The sequence below is a fragment of the Ursus arctos genome, unplaced genomic scaffold (genome assembly GCF_023065955.2).
Source record: "Ursus arctos isolate Adak ecotype North America unplaced genomic scaffold, UrsArc2.0 scaffold_21, whole genome shotgun sequence".
NCBI lineage: Eukaryota > Metazoa > Chordata > Mammalia > Carnivora > Ursidae > Ursus > Ursus arctos.
The window spans coordinates 294433-310473 of record NW_026622886.1 but is presented as its reverse complement, the minus strand read 5'-3'; the positions used below and the strand labels follow the sequence as shown (position 1 = coordinate 310473).

The 16041-nt window shown below is 53.3% G+C and overlaps 1 long non-coding RNA gene across 1 annotated transcript; it reads left to right on the top strand.

Annotated features, from left to right (window-relative positions):
* Positions 1 to 15: 15 nt before the first annotated feature.
* On the top strand, positions 16 to 15203 carry LOC113241694 (uncharacterized). The gene is made up of 6 exons (XR_008960816.1): positions 16 to 432; positions 746 to 907; positions 7512 to 7657; positions 11722 to 11927; positions 13178 to 13260; positions 14325 to 15203. It is a non-coding gene; the product is annotated as an uncharacterized LOC113241694 (long non-coding RNA).
* The last annotated feature ends 838 nt before the right edge of the window (positions 15204 to 16041 follow it).

Genomic DNA, 16041 nt, shown 5'->3' with positions numbered 1-16041 from the left:
GCCCCAATGCTGACCGCTTATCCCGATGAGGCTCAATCCCAGGACTCTGAGATCATGACCTGAGCCAAAATCAAGAGTCCCGTGATTAACCTACTGAGCCACCCACAAGCTCCTCCTCCCCCACTCCGCTTTGAAGTCCCCTGCACCCCTGGAGCCTAGGGTATAGTGCTTGCTCAATAAATACCTGTTGAATGAGTGAATTTAACAGACAGTACCGCCTCTGTGTAAGCCCATTCAGGCTCCAGGGAGGCTCTCTGGCCTTGGCCTTGGGAATGGTTTGGACCCAGATGTGAGCTCCTGGTAATCTGACTGCTCAGCTGCCAGGCGACGTGTCCCTGCAGTGGGATGCTGGCCAGGCGGAGAAGAACTGGGCCTTCCAGGCAGAAGGAGCTGGGCAGAACCTGGAGGTAGAAACAAGGTGGACAGACACAGGTTTGCAAACACCAGACAGGCCGATTACAGCGGGAGATGGGGGCACAGTGGGATGATGTGAAGTCAGGATGAGGCAGTATGGGGACCTGGATGGAGGGAACTGGGATGTGGGGAAACGTGGGGAGCCCTGGAGGATTTAGGCATGTGGGGAAGTGAATGCCTGGTTTTAAAAGGCAACAGGGGACAGCGTGGAGGGAGGAACAGAGAAAGGGTCTCCTGCCATGGAATACAAGGGTAAATGTGACAGCACATCAGTTAAGTATGATTTCAGTTTTATTGATCACAATTTTTTTTTTTTTTTTTTTTTTTTTAGTAATCTGTGCCCAACATGGGGCTCAAACTCAGGACCCTGAGATCGAGAGTTGCGTAGTCCACTGACTGAGCCAGCCAGGTGCCCCTTCTTGATCACGATTTTAGTATTACAAAGGAAGTAATCAAATCGGACAGCTTGACTTCAACCAGTAGCTTCCCACTGGTAGGTGCTTCTTAGGACAAACGCCCTTGTCCACAGACACCTTCCAGTGAGGCCCCGGAGCGAAAGATCACCCCTGACCTCCTCGTTTCCCCCAGTCACTTCCAGTTTTCTTCGTGTACTTTAATGCCGCTGCTCAGGAATGTGGACACTGATGTTAGAGTTCGTTCTCCTTGTGAAATTTGGAGGTGACTAACTTGGCTTTCTCCTTTTGATCGTCCGTCCTCACAGCCACGAAGAATTCCCACACGGGGCTTTTCCTCGAAAGGGTCACCCCTTAAATGGCATTAAATACACAGACAAAACTTAAATACCATTTAGACTAAAGCTATAAATGCTAGTCCAGCAAATAATCCTACAAAATCAGAATTAAGGTGGAATCTATTTTTCTGTCTTGTATTATTATTTAAATGATCAGCTGCATTTGTAGACTTGAAAAGGAAACAGCTTTCCCCCTAAAGTGATCACGTTATTACTGCCTCTCGTAAGATCGTATTAACTATCCACTGCTCTTTATTTATCTGTTTGAACTTCATCTTTTCTGTATATAAGATTAACGTTGTTCATAATCAATATAATTTGTGGAAGCGTTTTGCTCTCACTGTAATAAATCCTGTCTGTGTTTACACCTCAACCCACTAACACACCTCAGAATGTAAAGCACTCCCAGTTGCATCTGGAAGCTTCCATAGAAAGTGACCCACCTGCCCGGCCTGGCCTTGCACGGCTGTTGGCTCCTGCTTGCCTGTGTGACTACAGTCCATGGCTACACATGAACTTGGGGAGCCCAGACCTGGTGCACAAGTGGACAAAAATTGAAGCTGAAACCAAAACTGGGGGTAGATGTTGTCTGCTTGGGGTACCCATGTGGGCAGGATATTTGCTTATGAACTCGGGGTGGTGCCACCTCCAGCACCCCCAGAGACCCCTTGCTGCTGCATTCAGCAGGCTTGGACCCCAGGCCCAGCAATCCTGTCCTCTGGCTGCCCCCAGCCCTGAAAAGGGACTGGTCCAGATGCATTTATTTTGCCCAGTTATTGACCTGGGCCTCAACTCCCAACAGAATTCCTTCCTGGGGTTTGGATCCGCTTGCAATGGCCGAGTGAGACCCGAGGCCTGTTGCTTTCCAGGGGACACTGTTACAATTCCTGTCCCCCTTTCTCTGAGCTCCCCCTCTTCTCTCTCCTGTCTGATCCTGCGTGTATTTTGGGAGGTGGGATGGCCGTTCAGGGGTGGTAGGCAATGCAGGTTGAGGGAGTTGTGGCTCTGTTTCTTTGGAGAGACAGGGATGGATTCCTACCCAGACTCCATGGGAGTTGCTTACCTCTGCAGCCCTATAGCGTGGCCATAGTGTTGGGGAGTATGTGGGGTGCAGAGAAAAGAGCCGGGATGACCTTGGTTAGGTGGCCCCCTCCTGTTCTTGAGACTCAAACCAGGAAGGTAGGTCTAGCTGCCCGTCATTGTGTGACAGGCCCAGGCCTTCCCCTTTCAGGGTCCTCCTCTGAGAAAGGATGGCTTCGGGTGTTGGGGAGCGCACGGTGTCTTCAAAACCACTTCTACTTCTGATATTTTATTTCTGGGTGCCCTCAGACTTGGAAAAATACCCGATGTTCAGAGAAAGTGCGAGAATAGTACCACGAGGGACGCCTGCCTGGGTGGCTCAGTCGGTTAAGTGTCTGACTCTTTTTTTTTTTTTTTTTTTTTAAAGATTTTATTTATTTATTTGACAGAGATAGAGACAGCCAGTGAGAGAGGGAACACAAGCAGGGGGAGTGGGAGAGGAAGAAGCAGGCTCACAGCGGAGGAGCCTGATGTGGGGCTCGATCCCATAACGCCGGGATCACGCCCTGAGCTGAAGGCAGACGCCTAACCGCTGTGCCACCCAGGCGCCCCAAGTGTCTGACTCTTGATTTCAGCTCAGGTCATGATCTTGGGGTCATGGGACCGAGCCCCGACTCAGGTTCTATGCTCTGCAGCGAGTCTGCTTGAAGTTCTCTCCCTCTACCCCTCCCCCTGCTCACGCTCTGTAAACAAATAAACAAATAAAATCTTTGCCAAAAAACGAATACTACGATGAGCTATCAGATTCACCAACTGTTACCATTTGACCTCTCTCTCTCCCCCTTCCTTCCTAGCTGTTTTCTTTTGCCGCACCTTGGTGTGTTAGTTGCAGATACGTGACCCTTCACCTCTCAACATTTCACCATATTTCTCCTAAGAACAAGGCCATTGTTTTATATACTACAGTGAAATGATCAAATTCAGGAACTTTAACATCGACACGACACTGCGACCTAGTCCCCAGTCCACATTCCGCTTGCCCCTGCTGCCCTAGAATGGCCTTTCCAGCTATTATTGCTTCTGGCTCAAGCTCTCTCTAATCCCAGGTTAAGTGTGGCGTTTACTTGGCAGATCTCTTTAGTCTCCTTTGGGTCGGAGGGCAGGTGATGGACTGTTCTGGTGTTGGTGGCCAGGTCCACCTACAATAGGTAACTGTCATACTATCTGGACGCCCTCATCCCCCACATTGGTTTTCGCAGTTGCCAATGCTCCTTGCCTGGATCAGTGATCATTAAGGTGGTTTAACTGGTTTACTAGTTGCTTTGGGGAAAGAAAAAAAAAAAAAAGACCTTTGTCCTAATCACTCCTCGAGATCCTTCAGGGAGCCAAAGAACAGAAACTCCGGAGCCACGGTTGCCTTCTGGGCACGCGCTGTCAGCGGAGACTCCCCTACTCTGCTCAGGTGTTTGAATCTGGGGAGAGGCTGAGAGGGTGGAGAAACCATTAGTTTCGTTTCATGGAAAAGGAAACTGAGGCCCAGAATGGGGAGAGAGGTGGGCAGCAGTGGATCAGCTCCTCCCAAGGAGTCTCTGGGCTCCAATGCCTTCCATGGACCAAGGCAGGAGTTTGGAAAGGAGGCTGTCAGGCAGACTCCAGCGCAGAGTTTCAGGGTCCGTGTTGGGGCTCTCTGACCCCTGACAGTTCCCCTGGTCCCTGCGACCTGTGTAGGACCTAGGTTGCCAGATTTAGCGAATAAAAATATGGGCTGCCCAATTAAATTTGAATTTCACCTAAACAATGAATAATTTTTTAGTATAAGTATGTCCCAAGTAAAGGACTTAAAACACACTTATACTAAAAATTATACTAAAACCTCACGATGTCTGGGATGTTTGGACTGACACAAGAGTTGCCAAGTAAGCTATAGGACACCCAGTTCTATTTTAATTTCAGGGAAACAATAATTTTTAAACTCAGATGTAGGGAATGAAAACCCAGGTGGCAGGTGTTACCAGGTGCAAGAAATGAGGCAGGTGAAGTTGGTGGGGCTTTGAACGTCGGGGTGCACTGCCCTTTGGAGATTAGATGGACAGCCCTGGAGGAAGGGACTTAAGCTTGGAGAGCCGTGGCCACATAATTGTAGAAATCTCCCTCTGGGGGCGCCTGGCTGGCTCAGTTGGTAGAGCATGCAATTCTTGACCTCAGGGTCGTGAGTTCCAGCCCTATGCTGGGCTTAGAGCTTTCTTAAAGACTAAAACAGGAAAAAAAGCTCCCTCTGGCTATGGGGTGGCAGGGAGAATGGGCAGAGGTGAACAAGGCTAAAGGTCAAGGACCAATCCGGGGGCAGCTGCAACGGCCAGTGACATGTCAGGAGGTTCAGGCCAATGGTCAGGGGATGAAAAGAACATTCGGGAAGGAGGGCCTATGAGGCCTGAAGTCCACCAGCTCAGGAAAGTGGGCAGGAGGCTTCTGGCCTGGCATGGGAGGGGGGAAGTTTGGGGGGCTGTGGGAGGGGGCAGGGAAGGCCTGAGAGGCAATGGGGTCCAGCATCTATAGTTCAGAAAGGGCCGGGCCCAAGAAAGAGAGTGTGGCCCTGGGGCAGGGAAGGAGGGACACAGGGCTAGGGCAGGGTTGGGGGGGGCTGGGCAGCAGTGTCCTGGGAGGCGTCACTGCCCACATGACTTCCCCCAGCTCGTTCTTGCCGTATGAGGAGCTAGCTGGATGCAGGGCCCTGGAAAGGGTGGGAGGGAGCCCAAAGCTGCCAGACCACCTGTCTACCCCCACCCTCGCCGAGTGTCTGGAGAGGCTCTGAAATGATTTGTTGGGAGCTGATGTATTAATCTCCTTGGGCATTTGCAATTTGAAGAGAGAGCTTGGGGGGGGGGGTTGGGGGAGGTTGGAGCGGCGGCAGTAGCAGCGGCAGTAGCAGCAGGGACTGGGGTGGCTTTCCAGCCAGAGACTGAAGCATTAATGGAAGAATCTAGGCACCTGCTCGGTGCATCGATGGGGAGGGGTCACCGGCACAGGCGGTCAGCTCCAGGGTCAGCAGGTCTGTTCTGGAAGCCATGCAGCTGCTGTGGCACAATCTTCACGTGGGCCATGGGGAGGGTGATGACACAGGAACTGGTGTGGTGCCACCTCTGTGTGGTAAGCGCGTGAGGTGTATTGGAAGACAGTCCCGGCCTGGGGGCCCCAAAACCCATGGGGTGGGCCGAGGAGCCAGCTGAGCTTGAGAGCAAGTCCTCCCTTACCCAGGGCATCCCGGCCCCGTCTTACGGAGGAGAGGTGCGGCTCACAGAGGGAAGAACCTTGTCGGAGATCACATGTCACGCAGCTGATGGGGGTTTGGGCTGGACTTTGAACCCGGGTCTATTTGCTCCTGAAACTCGGCTCTCCCCATGACCGCCTGGTTCTGGAATTAGCCATTGGTTTTTTCCTCTTCCTTGTTGGCCTGGGCTGCCTTACGGTGAATGGCAGGGACTGACTCTGGGGTGCTTGACTCTGTGTCACTCCCCCTAAAATACTGCCTTCTCTAGGCTAGAGATTTTCAAATCTTGGCTCTTGCCATGTGACCCTGGGCAAATCACTCCCCTCTCTGGGCCTGTTTCCTTGCCTGTAAAATAGGGGACCCTCTAGAATCTAGATAGAATCTTGATGGAACAAAGGTTGCAAACTGCTGGCCAAGGATGGCATCCAGCCCACGGAAGAATCTGTTCTGGGTTTTCGCTTCATTTGAATTAATTGCCAACTTACGGTTTCTGGCTTCTTGTGACAAATCCAAGGCTCGCGTTGCACCAGCTCCCGGTCTGGGGCCCTTCAGGTACTGGATTCGCAACTCCGATGAAGCCGAGTCTAAGATCCTCCCAATGTGTCCACACAGGATGTAATTCTCATGCACTTTGCTCCCGCGGAAGCAGGAGTTCTGGGCTTGGCTCTGCCCCGACCAGCTGTCCGATCTTGGGCCAGCCACCATTCGTTCCTGTCTGGGCCACATCTGTACACGGGTCATCCTATGTCCCTCGGAAGCCTATGTTGAAGGTTAACCGAGATGGCAGATGTAAACCTGGGTCACAAAGCTGGACCTGTGGACAGGTGGAAATAAGACCTAGGAGCACGATTACCTGCGTGTCTATGGTGTGCTGAAAGCCAGGCTGGGGACTGAGAGATGAGTGGGGCTCAGTCCCCAGAGACACACAAAAGCAACGAGCCGAAAACTGGGGAGGAACCCCAGGTCAAGGTCAAGGCCTTTCATGTGTGGGTGAAATCAAGGAAGACCTCACAAAGGAGGTGACATCTGGGCTGCCACTATCAGATTCGCTTAGTCATTCTTCATAGCTTTTCCAAGCACCTACTGTGTTCCAGGCATCATTCTAGGTGCTGGGGTCCAGCGGTAAGCAAGACAAAAATGCCTTTGAAGAGCTGACATTCTACTGGGGGAAAACAGAATAAACCAGAAACAGTGGGGGAAAAAAAAAACATAAAATGTCAGGTGGAAAAGGGAAGGCAGAGCAGGGCCAGGAAAAAGGTAGCAGTGGGTATGGCTATTTTATGTAGGGGTCAGGGAGGTCTTCCTGAGGTGATGACATTGCAGCAGAGACCCGAAGGAAGTCAGCAAGCAAGCTCTGTGGATAACTGGGGAAAGGGTATTCCAGGCAGTGAGAACAGCCAGTCCAAAGGCCTTGAGGCAGGACGACGCGTTTATTCCATTTCTGTGATGCTAGCTAGCTTCGATCACTCGGCTCATCCGTGTCTGCCAGGCTGTTCCCTGTAGACTTACTTTCTCTCTTTGTATTGAATAAGTTGTCTATGGCTGGGGCGCCTGGGTGGCTCAGTTGGTGAAGCGTCTGCCTTTGGCTCAGGTCATGATCCCAGGGTCCTGGGATTAAGCCCCACATCGGACTCCCTGCTCAGTGGGGAGCCTGCTTCTCCCTCTGCCATTCCCCCTGCTTGTGCTTGCTCTCTCTCCCTGTCAAATAAATAAATAAATAAATAAATAATCTAAAAAAACCCAAAAAACAAAAAAACAAAGCCAAGCCTCATTTATGGGATGACCCTTTGAGATGGATCACCTGATTTGACTTAATCCTCATAGCAGCCCATGGCAGTTTTAAAACATGTCTGTAAATTCTTCGACATCCCACTCATTGAGAGATGGGGGTCTGGGTCCCCTCCCCTTAAATCTGGGTCCTGTGATCTCTTGATCAATAGAATGTGGCAGAAGTGACACTCTACCATTGGCAGGGGAGTGGGGGTGGGGCAGGGAAGGCCATATGAAATCGGTGGCTTCCAGTTTCTGTCTCTTGAGATACTTGTCCTTGAAACCCAGCCACCATGCTGTGAGGAAACCCTAGCAGCCCATGGAGAAGCCCCTGTGGAGCCCATAAAGAGGCCTCCGACCCTCCGCTCAGATGACTTCCCAGTCAACAGCCCCGCCAACGCGCCAGCCATGGGAGTACGCCATCTTGGAAGCAGGTACTCTAGCAGCCCCTCCCCCAATTGGGCAGAGCCGAGAAGCCCCCCTGCAAGCTCTGTTCTAATTTCACATATGTGAGCAAGTGAGAAATCTGTTGTTGTTTTACACCACTACGTTCTAGAGGGGTTGGCTACACAGTAACAATTCACTGGAACAAACCTCATGAAGACAGTCTCCCCATTTTACGGATGAGAAACTGAGGCACAGAAGGTGGAGCTAGTTCACCCAAGGTCTCCTAGCCAGTCAGTGGGAGAACTGGCATTGGAAATCAGCCTCTTAATGCCGTATTTTGATGACCAGCAGTTCTTAATTTATGAAGTCCAATGTAGCAATCTTTTCCTACAGCGAATCTGTTTTGTGCAGACAGACTGTTTCAAAACACTTTTCCCCCATCTACGCCTGCATGAGCTCTTTGGATGTCAACCACATGACGGTGTTCAGCAGCTGCCTGGTGCTCCAACCTGGGGGGGGACGGTCACTCATGTGACCGAGCTCCATTCACGGGTATCTAGTTCTTTCCTAATTTTTCACCGCTTCGGACAAAACTGTGGGGAACACCCCTCGCATACACATCCTTGCGTTGTCCCAATAATTTCCTAAAGACACATGCTTAGATTCGCAATTCCCCGGGCAAAGAGAGAGCAAAGTTCAAAGCTTCCTGGTAACGCAGCCAAACTGCCAGCGGGCGCGCTGTGCAAGCCAGTCGGCCTTCTCTAGGGCGGCTGTGACACATTTCTCCCTAAACAGACAGATATTCTCTCACAGTTCAGGGGGCCAGAAGTCAAAATCAGGTGTGGCTGTCTCTGGAGGCCCTGAGGAAGAAAAGCTCCTACACCCTTCTCCTGGCCTGCGATCCTGGGTGTTTCTTGGCTTGTGGCAACATCACTCTGGTCTCTGCCTCCACTTTCCACAGCCTTTCTCTGCGTCCGCGTCCTCTCCTCTTCTCATAAGGACACCAGCCATTTGATTTAGGGCCCAACCTATATCTGGGATGATTTTATCTCGAAATCTTTCAAAAATTACATCTGCAAAGACCTATTTCCAAATAAGGTCACAGTCTGAGGTTCCGGGTGGATCTATCTTTTTGGAGGACACGGTTCAACCCACGATACAGCTGTTCCTTATTCTCTCCTTGGCATAGCCCAGCCGTTGAGGGCAGACGGGCTATTCCCAGCTCGAGTCCAAGCCGTGGGCACCTGGGGGGTGGGAGGTGGTCAGGCAGATCTGGGCAGATCTGTCCAACCCCAGTGGCACAGGCCTGGCTGACAGCTGTTGGTGGGAGGGGTGAGAGCTCCTGGGAGGGGAGCTACCCTTGGGAGGAGGAGCTGGGCAGCTGGGCACAACCTCTACCCTTCCAAAGCACTTTCCAGCATGGTTCAGGCATAGTTCCGGGTGCCAAATGCGGTGAGCTGCACCCCGAAACAAAGTTAGCCACTGAGAGAGGGGGCAATTCGGAGTCTGAGCTGCCCCTGGGGCCTGGGCTGCCTGCTACGGAAGGCCAGATTTAGGCACTGGGCCATCTCGCTGTAACAGGTGTGAAAACACTGAGCCCCAGCAGGCGAGGGCTGACCACTGCAGCCTTGATCACTAAGGAAAGTCAGTGTCCGGCCTTCCACAAGAAGGAGGTAAGCCACACTCAGCCTACCCTGAGGGACACACTGATGGGCACCCCTGGGGGAGGCACCAAGGGTCTCAGTAGGTGTAGGACCCAGAGCGTTCCTGATTGAAAAGCTGATGTTATTGAGGTCTTCCTGGGTGCGGGGTGCTGTTATAACTCAGCCCCCACGGTAAGCCAGTGTGGGCTACAGTTGGGGAAACTGAGGTCCTGCGCTATTCAGCAACGCACCAAAGGTAACAGAGCTAGCGAGGGCGGGCTGGCTTCAGAGTCCATGGTCTGGATGCGCCACCGCCTGAGCGGAATCGGGATTCAAACCAGCTAAACAGGAAGCAATTTACTAAAGGCCCCTGGAGGAGCCCACCAAATCAAAGGAGGCGCAGCCTGGGGAAAGGCCGGGGAGGGCCACGGCCAGGGCTTCCTTCCTGCACATCTTTGCCTCTCCCTTCCAGCGACGTCCATCTCTCCAGTCCTGGTGGGCATCTGCACACACACACACACACACACACACTGGTGGGCATCTACACACACACACACACACACACACACACACACGCTTCCAGCACCCGCACCAGGCCGGTTTGAGAAAGGAAATCCTAGGATCCTAGGGAAGGACCCTGATTGGTCCGTTTTGGCGTATGTCCAGGAAATGCACTCTCTGATTGGCCCAATTTGGCTCAGGTGCCTCCGCTTAGCCAATCATTCTAGTGAGGGAGGCGGAGTCAAGCGGGGATGGGGGGTGGTAACTCCCACTGGAATCACACTGCGGGCGAGAGGTGCACGCAGGAGGGTCCCCAGCAGGTGGGGTCAGTCAGCATGCCTATGGCCACAGGGCAGTTGGAGTGCACTGGCTGCCACCCGGTGGGGGCCACCACTGGGTCCTAGAGCTGGAAAAGGCTCCATTCCTGACTTGCTGTGTGTGACCTGGGCAAGGAGAGGATGGGAAGGTGCTCTGAGGACCTAAGGAGGGGGTGTGATTTGATGCAGACGGAGGAGGAAGGGAGCCACCGGGTGCCGGGCGCTTTGCCTTCATGGAGAGCTAGGATCAGAGATCTTGATCTGGGCTCCGCTTTCTCGCTGTTTTCCCCTGTATTTTCCTCCTTCCTTTTCCCTGTGCTCACTGCCCCTGGGGAAGGGCTAGGCAGAGCAGAAAGCCAGCCGCCTGTCTGGAGCAGGGAGAGGACTCCCAGCAAGGGCAGAGCTGCTTGAGAATGCACAGAGGAGTCAAGGCTCCCAGCCCTGGCCAGAGAGACAGCTCCACGGCTGGGGCAAGTGGAGGTGTGGAGATCCTGGAGCCAAGGGGCCTGCCCCCCACCCCCGCCCGCACTACTGCTGGATCCAGGGCTTGGTGGGCGCCCACACTGGGTGTCAAGCTGGGTTTCCACAGCCCCCTCTGCTTGGTTCTTGCACGACAGGCCGAGACCCTTCTAACTGCATCTGCTTCCTGAGTGGGCCACACTGCCAGAGACCAGACGCAGGTAGTCTCCCTAGGAAAGCCCCTGGGCCCCGTAGGGATGAGGAGGCAGCAGGGAGCTGCTCAATTTCAGCCAGGCTGCCCTGATTTGTGAAGATGGGCAACCCGGCAAAAACCTGCAGACCAGCCCCACCCAGTCCCCTGCCTGAAACTCCCGAGACTCCAGAGCTGAGCTTGAGTTTCCTGCCCGTTTTGTGTTAGACACTGAAACTGCCTTTTAGAAAACAGAAATCAGTGTTTCTTGTACAACTGCGCGCATGGCACGAGGTTCATATCCAGTGCGCCCCAGTGAGCTCACTTTATCCTCACATCAACCAATGAGGCAGGAAAGCCTGTCTTTGTCTCAGAGATGGGGACCGTGAGACAGACTCAGAGAGGTCCAGGAGCTGCCCGGAAACACACAGCCCCACGGCAGTGGCTCCAGCTGGCACCCAGTCACTAATGCGATCGCTCAGTCTCTACTTCTGTCCTCTCCCTCTTTCACTCGTTTGACAATTTTATTGAGTGCCAATTATACCCCTCACCCCCTGTGAGATCTGAGGGCACACAGTGGGGAACAGGCCAGACAGGGAACAGGCCAGGACTCCCCCGGGGAGCTAAAAGCTTCCCAGTGACCAGCCGTGTGATCTGGAGCTTGGCCTCTCTAAGGCTCAGTTTCCTCATCTGTGAAATAGAGACAGTATGAGGTGCACCAAACGGAGTTCTTGGAAAGATCCAATCAGATCATCTATACTCTGGGAGGAAGCTTCTGGGCACTGCCACGCTGGAGCAGGAGTTCCACTCACCTCCCTGAACGTGGGGCATCTACATAAGTTATTTGGAATTCTCCTGCCTAGAAGATTTGTCCCCTGTCCCCTGTTCATTTATGTAGTCGATCATCTGTTTATATCAATATGGACGTGCGGCTGTATTTTTAAAGAGATTTTCCTACTTTGCATTATCATCCAATTCTCTCCTGCCTTTCTTTCACTCAGATTGTTTGGTCTCTGGCCATCGGTAACTTCTTGCTGGCCTGTGTCCCTTCAGCACGCAGCATGTGTATGTGGAAGCCGGTCCCTGGTTGCTGGTGCGACGAAGGGCTCCAGGCTCATCTTGTGTAGATCCAGCCCCAGGCCCACCGTCAGCCGTCGCTCCGAGGAGCTGCCGTTGCTTTTACTGGAGAACGGCCTTAGAAACCAAGGTCTGGCTGAATCACATTCCAGTGTATGGGTATATAATTTATTTATCCATTCTTCTGTTTACAGACATTTAGGTTGTTCGCACTTGGGAGCTATTACGAGTAATGCTGTAGGGGCACCTGGGGGGCTCCGTTGGTTGGGTGTCTGCCTTCAGCTCAGGTCATGATCTCGGGGTTCTGGGATCAAGCCCCGCATCAGGCTCCATGCTCAGCGGGGAGTCTGCTTCTCCCTCTCCCTCTGCCCCTCCACCCCACTCATGCTCACTTTCTCTCTCTCTCAAATAAATAAATAAATAAAATCTTTTTAAAAAAAGTAATGCTGCTATGCACATCCGTGTGCAAATTTTTTGTGGCTATATGTTTTCATTTCTCTTGGGGATATACCTAGAAGTAGAATTGTGGGGCCAGGGCATGATTCTGTTTACCTGATTGAGGAACAACCGAACTGTTTTTCTTTTCTTCTCTTTTCTTTCCTTCTTTCCTTTCTCTCTCTCTCTTTCTTTCTTTCTTTTAGATTTTATTTATTTATCCATGAGCAAGAGAAAGAGGCAGAGAGAGAAGCAGACTCCTCGCTGAGCAGGGAGCCTGATGTGGGGCTCAATCCCAGGACCCTGGGACCACGACCCGAGCTGAAGGCAGACACTTAACCGACTGAGCCACTCAGGCACCCCCAAACTGTGTTTCAAAGTGGCTGCACGATTTCCCATTCCGACCGGCAGTGGCATTCCGATTTCCCCACGCCCTTGCCAGCGCTTGTCACTGCTTGTCTGACTGCAGCCATCCAGGGGCTGGGAGGCGCTATCTCGGTGTGGCTTTAATGTGTATCTGCCTCTTGATTAATGATGTTGAGCATCTTTTCACGTGCTTATTGGCCATTTGTATATCTTCTTCGAAGAAATGTCTATTCAGACCCTATGCCCACTATTAATTGGGTTGTTTGTCCCGATTCCTGCTTTTGGGCACCCCTTCAATGTGGGGCCGGAGGAGCGTGCCTGTCTCACTTCACCCAAGTCCCAGCCTTGATTGAAAGAAAAGAAGGGGCTCCATGAAGCTTAGCAATGGGGCACCACATCCGTCCCCAGAGGTGTTCGGTGACCAGGTGCAGGATGAAAATGGGGCAAAGGGATAAGGGGCCCTAACTCTGGGTGGGTGGGTGTCCTGGGGTGTGAGGAGGGGAGGGGGCCTGAGGGTGTGCTGTCACCCCCGCTGGACACCAGGAGTGGGGACCGCCAGGGGTACCTGTTTATGCACAGGCTCTGGGGGATGCAAGGAAGCTGCCATCCCACTCCGGCTACGAAGATGTTCCCAGAGTCCGCACAGCTGACCCAAAACAGAGGTAGGACTGTCTCCCTGCCACAGCACCCCATCTCTCCATGCCCACAGGGTGCCTGGAGTGCCACCTGGGCCTCTCTCAAGGCCACTCCCAGCTGAGCGAGATCCAGGGTGTTTGTCCCCAAACCAGTTTGTGCCTGTTTTATCCTTGAGATTGTAAGCCCTAACATAATTAAGTGTTATGCAAGCTGTTGAAATTTGAGGACAAAACAGAAAAAGCGCAGTGGTTTCCGTGAGAATAAACTTGAACCCCACAGGAAAGTGTGATATAAGCCAGTTGCTTAAACCATTTCTGCAAATAAGGTGAAGGAGCTAGCTGCTAAATACAGGGAGGAAACCATCAAAACCCAGAAGGGCTCCGTGGGCACGTGGCTTGTGGGACCTCTGGGGGGGGGGGTGTCTCGCTCCGCTTTGGGGGCCATGCCTGGAAGTCACAGGTGCTGCTTGATGGGGGCGAGTCAGGCAAGAAGCATGGTCCCATCTCCAGCAGCAGCCCCAGGTTCCAGAAGGGTCTGGGTCCTCACCTACAGCTCCCAAGGGGATGTCCATTGACACATACGCAAGCGAACCGTTGAAGGCACGCATGTGCCCTGTTACTCAAGGCTCTCTAATCCAGTGAACTTCCTCTGTAACTGACCGCCCATGGTCCATCCACCATCCTAATTGTGGAGGTCACAAGAGCTCCACTATGTGACGGCATCCCGTGCTCCAGGTAGGGTGTGGGGAGACGCAGACCCCGCGTGAAGGAGAGGAGGGAAGCATGGTGAGGGCCTGGGACCCACATAGCAGCCCTGTGTGGGATGGGGCAAGGTTAGCAGCTCAGTTTCCCGGAGGCCAAAACTGAGGCTCACAGGAAGGCAGGTAGTCACCCCGGAGCTGGTTGCAGACGTGCTATGTGGGCCCTTTTCCATGCTTCTGGCTGGGGTGCCAACAAGGAGCATCATGGGAACAAGAAATGAGTCCAGAGAGTCGGGGGGGGGGGTGCGTTCCCAAGAAGTCGGCCTCTAGGATTCAGGAGGATTCAGATTCTTTTTTTTTTTCTTAAAGATTTATTTATTTATTTGACAGAGAGAGAGAGAGCCTGCGAGAGAGGGAACACAAGCAGGGGGAGTGGAAGAGGAGGAAGCAGGCTCCCAGCAGGGGAACCCCATGTGGGCCTCGATCCCAGGACTCTGGGATCACGCCCTGAGCCGAAGGCACATGCTTAACGACTGAGCCACCCAGGCGCCCCCAGGAGGATTCAGATTCTTAACACAGCTGGAAGCTGGGCAAAGGAGAACACAGGTTCCAGGTTCAGACGGAGCAGGGTTCGAGGCCCAGGCCCTCCACCCACCCACTGGCTCTGTGACCTTGGGCACATCCCTTGGCTGGAGTCCGTTTCCCACTTACAGCGTGGAGACGATGCGCCACACACGCCGTCTGCGGGGCACACTCTGTCCGTGAGGGAGTCCCTCGCAGGGTTAAGGAGCACACGGATCAGCGGTGAGTGCTTTGGAGAGAGAGCTGCCCATCAGACCCCTGACACGCAAGGGCTTTGCCATCCTGGCTCCCAAGGCCCACGCTGTCCGCCAACGTATGATTCCTGGCCCCAGGTGAAGGACCCCAGGGTCTGGGATGCAAGCCCTGGGCATGGGAGGGTAGAGGGTGGGAGTGGCAGAGTCCCATCCAGTCAAGGGCCTTTCTTTGTCGTGATCACTTCCCTGCTCGGGACCTCTGTCTTCTCAGCTATGCGAAGGGGACGATACCCCGGGAAAGGCACCGACTTGGTAGTTGGGAAGATCAGAGGAGTACATTCTCCATTCCCCAAACTCCAGGCATTCCAGGGCATTCTGAGAGTTCTGTTCCATCTGAGCCCCATCTTTTGGGACGTCTTGAATCGATTCACTGTTTTCCTTTAAAAAAACTTTGTGTCATCCCAGGGAGAGAACAAATATCGTTTACCAGAAATAGAAAGTAACCATAAAGATAAGCACGATGGAAATAATGTGATTACATTCTGGCTGGATGCTGTTGCCCGGGGGCCTGGGGTGGGGCCGGGGTTCCCTGTTCTTCGCTGGATGAAAAGGGTGCTCCCCCAGAGCTGTAAAGGCCATCCATGTAATCAGAAGGCTGGAAAGAGACTTGAAAAGGCAGGAGCTTTCTCTCCACGGGAGTCCATGTTAGTCAATGCCACGTGCACGTAGCACTAAATGACCCCAGCACCCCCAGCACCGGTGGGATGCCTGCGCACCTAGGGGAGTGGCAAAGGACTTGCTTGGGGAACCCGCCAGTGCCTCGCACAGAATGGTGTTGGGCTTGTGGCTGATGGCCTCCCACACCCCGCAGCGGCTCGCCTGGGTAGGTTGGCCCACACGTGTGCCATCTGTGTGAATTAGGACCTGGCTTCTCTGGGTTCTTGGTCACCTTTTTGGAGTCTGGGTAGTGGAAAGCCAAGTCCCACAGTCCACTTCCAGTCCTCCTGGGACTGGCAGGGGCAGAGGACCCAACCACAGACCCCCTGAGTCCCGTCCCCCAGAGGCCCCGTCCTGTCTGGAGGACCACATCCTGATCCACAAGGGGACCTTGTGCCATTTGCGCACTCAGCACGCTGTACGGAGGCTTCCACGGGCTGCCCTCAAGGGGCTGAAGGTCTGGGGGTCTTGCGTTCAGAAACAGGAAGTTACAGAGTTGGGGGGGCATCATGGAGGAGGGAAGGCAGATCATCTCGAGTGGCCTTCAAATGGCCTGGTGAGCTCACAGCCACCTTGCCCTGTCTGGGCCCTGGTTTTAGAGCAAAGTCGAAGAA